The following is a 5169-nucleotide window of genomic DNA, read 5'->3' on the forward strand; positions in this document are numbered from 1 at the left end:
TGCTGCCATTACTGAGCAAGCTCTGCACTGGTGGTGACACGATTTCATAGCTGACTCCTCAGGAGGAGACGGTCCTGGCGCTTACTGGACACCCTGAGACATCCTATAGACTTCTTCACTGCAGTCGAACCTCTCTCCTTGAAGTTTTTGATGATCCGGTAAATGGTTCTTTCAGGTGTTATTCTTTGTAGCAATTTCCTTGGATGTGAGGCCATTTTGATGCAAAGCGATGATGACTGCACGTGTTTCTTTGGAGGTAACCATTGCTAACAAGAACACAATGATTGGAAGCGTTTCTTCCTCCTTTTATAGCAATCAGTCTCAGTACCGCCGCTCCCTATATGCAGAGTACGCAGTTTGCGTAGGGCACCAACTCCCAGGGGGGCACCATCCCAGTTGCTCAAAAAAAACAAAAACAACTTGACGCACCATTCTCCCATCCGCACTCGTGACCGCTCGCACCTCATGTTTGTGGCTGAATACAAATGATCATAATTGATGGATGGACATTTATGCCCATGAAGAGACATCAGCAATCCGACGCAGAGAAAAGAAAAAGAAAGAAAAAAAGGTGAAAACGAAGCACGTGCATCAATTTCAGGCACATTCATAATCCTGTGAAACTTTTTTGGCTGTTGTCGTTAATAACGCGTTTTAATGTCGGAAATAATTTCACCATCACCAATGCATTTAATATTCTCTCTGACTTTCCATGTTCCCTTCCGAAAATTAGCCATGGTTTTAACACGAATAAAACCAAAAATCATCGTTCTTGTAGCCATGGTAACCGCAAATTAACCATGGTTTTGTTACTTCATATAATAATTTACAAAGAAGTATTAAGATAAATGTTTTTTTGTGGTTATAAAAACAGACCTAAGCAAACAATAGCCTGTAAAATTACTTAAAAATGCATTATATAAAACAATGAGGCAATAATGATTGGTTAATAACACTGTTAAAATACATAATGTAGGCTAACACAAAATAAACAATTTATGTACATTACATGTTATTACAAAAGCTTGCTACACTAACAGGACAATCAAACCCTTATTTAGGCTATTGGCCAAACATTTAATTCAAAAATTCACTTAAACTTTAATTTTTGACCAGCTTTTTGCTATAGATGACACAACCTATATAATTTATTCAACAAAATACATGTGGACATCACAACTCTTACAAAAATAAACCATGGTTTTATCGTAGTAAAACTGCTTAATTTTATTTTGTGTGATTTCTGAATTCTTGAGACTAAAATCAATTAGACAACTGTATTAATAAAGTGATAGCCATAGGTAACTGTCTAGAGCTACAATTGTAATTTGTAAATAATACAATTTATTTACTTTTATATTTTATTAAAGTTCTATAGTAGTTTTTTTTTTTTTTTCTCTGAGGAAGTGGGGCACAACAATACAATCCTGCTTAGGGTACCCATTTGGCCAGCAGCGGCCCTGATCAGTCTGCTCTTACAATCTAATTAGTATGATAGTGATTGACCTGACTAGTACTCATTCACACTTTCACAAGTGCTGCGGATATGATTAGTCAATTAATGTTAGCTGGTAATTTTGTGTCAGGATTAAAAAACAGTGAAATTTGTTTTTTTGTGAAAAGTAAATTTTTTTGGCCAATAAAGTTTTTAGCAATTATTTAAAATGCATCTGATCACTCTACACAATAATCTAGAAACAATGTGAATGAACACCACAACAGTTTAAGCAGCAAACATTTCAAAATACAAAATTTATGTCACTGCCAAAACTTTTGGCCATGACTGTATATATATATATATATAAAAGACGTAATCAAACAGACGATGAACACTATTAACAGCAATTATTATATGACGCAATCAAACTTACACTGAGCCTACATTGGGAAGGGGGCCCACTGGCTGCAAGGAAATTATATATATTTTTTAATAAGAATTTGCAGCAGTGGCAACAGCATTTTGTAAACAAACTTACACACTCATTTTCAGCGATGCCCTGGTTGTAGTTTATAGTGAATGGTTCAGTTTAAGTTTCCCCCACACAGTTTGTATAGTTGGTATGTTCCATGTATTTTCCACCGATATACTAGCAATACACAATGCATGAGCTAGTAAAGCCCAGCACGAGAGTGTCTTTATGTTAACGTGCAGATCAACAAGAAACACAACACTGCTGTGTGAAAGGAGCTGGACCGGACAGTATACATGTTAAACGTACTGTATTAGAAAAACTAGTTTATTTATTTTGATATAAATTACAAACATATATACATTTTATATAAATTATACACACCATAAGACAAATAATATAGATACAAATTAAAAATTAAATAAACTCGTTTTTCTAATACAGTAGGTTTAACATGCATACATTTCTTTAACATATTTTGTTGTTTGATTAACATTAATGAGACAGACAGGTATTTAATTAGGCTGTTGTCCCTTTAAGACCGAATGAACGTATCTGATTTTCACCCACCTGTGTACGTTCACTTAAGCCATAACCGACTGTATTTACGTGAGATACTTCACACAATGGACATTTTTACAACTGTGTGTATATTTGACAATTCAGGCACAAGAAAAAGAGATCGCAGAACTGGGATCGTGCGGGCGCTTCTGATGTCTGGTGTCTGGCGCTTTTGTCAATCAGTGTGATTCCACATATCCCGCTTTCACTTATTGCAAGTTAATCAATAACGAATTGTGATTGGATGGTAATTTTGTTCTATGACAACCATTTGATTAGGCTGTTCTGGCATGACAGAACACTTCTACTACTCGCTCTGATCACCCAGTCGTAAAGAAATTTTGAAATACGGGACAAAACATGATTCTTTCAAAATAAGTTGGGACATTAAAAATAGAGCTGAAATACGGGACTGTCCCGGGAAAACGGGAAGTCTGGACACCCTATATATTTATTTATTTAATAACTTTGTGAGTGCACATTATTAAAAAAAAAAAAAATAAAACTGAGCCTACATTGGGAAGGGGGCCCACTGGCTGCAAGGAAATTATATATATTTTTTAATAAGAATTTGCAGCAGTGGCAACAGCATTTTGTAAACAAACTTACACACTCATTTTCAGCGATGCCCTGGTTGTAGTTTATAGTGAATGGGTCAGTTTAAGTTTCCCCCACACAGTTTGTATAGTTGGTATGTTCCATGTATTCCACCGATATACTAGCGGAATACACAATGCATGCGCTAGTAAAGCCCAGCACGAGAGTGTCTTTATGTTAACGTGCAGATCAACAAGAAACACAACACTGCTGTGTGAAAGGATATGGACCGGACAACTTTCTGTAATGTCATACAGTGTGAGTTCAGTGACTTGCGTGGATGTAATCTGTGTGTCATCTGAAGGTTTTAGATTCAGTCACTGTGTTCCAACATGCTGCTTCAGAGTCTCAATCTCAAATCTGGGGATGGAAGAATAGGAATCATCCTATTGTTTAAATGTTATCGTTAAACTTTGAACGGCTATGATTGAATTAATTAAGCGCAAGCACAGCACAGCACGTTTCAAAATAGTTTAAATGTGATCATTAAACTTTGAACGGCTATGATTGAATTATTTAAGCGCGAGCACGGCACGTTTCAAGATAAAAACACAGTTGGCAATCACCAAATAGCTCACATTTATGCCAACTTGCCAAGTGTTGTTTCGATCTACTGATGATGAATAATGAATATTTTATGTAATTTATGGTGTTTAAATCATACCTGTAAACTCACATTTCGGCCAGGAAAGTGTTGATGGCATTTTCTTTTCATATTACCTCCATATAATGACTGTAATAAAATAATGATTACTTTATGTAACTGTTCCACAAGCGCCACCTTCTGGCAAATAATTAATTTGCATATTCACTTATATTCCCATTTTACGCAGAACAGTGTTGTGAATGTTAACTGGCATATCAACAAGGAATTTTTTATTTTTTTTAATTTTCAAAATTCGAAATTTGACATAATTGTCAGGAAGCTTAAACTTTAAAAACTTTATCTAGGGAAGGGGTGGCCTACTATAACGCTGTAGCCCAGGGTCCTCTGGTTATCTTAAGGCATCCCTGTGTATATATATATATATATATATATATATATGTGTGTGTGTGTGTGTGTGTGTGTGTGTGTGTTTTCTTTGTATGAAACTGAGAGAAGGGACTGTAAAAATGTACTCACCCTCAGGATATCCAGAATGTAGATGAGTTTTGGAGAAGTTTTGCGTTACATCACTTGCTCACCATTGGATCCTCTGCAGTGAAAGGGTGCCGTCAGAATGAGAGTCCAAAACAGCTGATTAAAAATGTCACAATAATCCACATGACTCCAGTCCATCAATGCAACATCTTGAAGTGAAACACTGCTTGTTTGGAAACAAATTCATCATTTAGACATTTTAATTTTACACTGTCATTTCTGGCAAAAATGGTAATGTCCCTCAAAATGTCCCTCTGGCAAAAATGTCCCTCCCCTGTTGTCCTCTCACATCAAAATCCATTGATATGTTTATTTAGAACTGCTTTGGACTGTTTTTGCTTGTATGCGATGCTTTATCTGTGTATATTTCTCTCCTGATTCAGAAGAGACAACTTAGATATTATGGAGGACTCATATTTTAGCCGTTGAAGTTAAAACATTTTAATGATGGATTTGTTTATTACAAATGCAACTTTTCTCTTTACAAGATATTAACTGATGGACTGGAGTTGTGTGGATTACATTCACTGCAGAGGATCCATTAGTGAGTAGTCATGTAATGTTACATTTCTTCAAATCTGTTCCGATGAAGGAATAAATGCATCTACATCTTTGAAGGTCTGAGGGTAAGTACATTTTCATCGGATTTTCACTTCTGGGTGAACTACTCTTTTAAACATTAGTAAAATGTTTTTATATAGTTTATTTGTAAACATTCGGCTGTTTTATTTAATTACTTATGTATCTAAAACATTTTTGAAGTTCTATTCATTTCGTTGTGTAAAACTGAAGAAAAAAATATGTCTGTATAGATGTTGGACATTCTGTTTCAAACTGTTTTAAGAATTTAAGTGCCTGTGTTGTGTCTTATTGGAAACCACAGCCTTTACATCAGACAATTGGTGTCACTTATTACATATACAGTGCATTTAAATGGTTTACAAATAAACTATGCATAAA

Source organism: Sinocyclocheilus anshuiensis, unplaced genomic scaffold (genome assembly GCF_001515605.1).
Source record: "Sinocyclocheilus anshuiensis isolate Anshui unplaced genomic scaffold, SAMN03320099.WGS_v1.1 scaffold2053, whole genome shotgun sequence".
In the NCBI taxonomy this organism is placed as follows: domain Eukaryota; kingdom Metazoa; phylum Chordata; class Actinopteri; order Cypriniformes; family Cyprinidae; genus Sinocyclocheilus; species Sinocyclocheilus anshuiensis.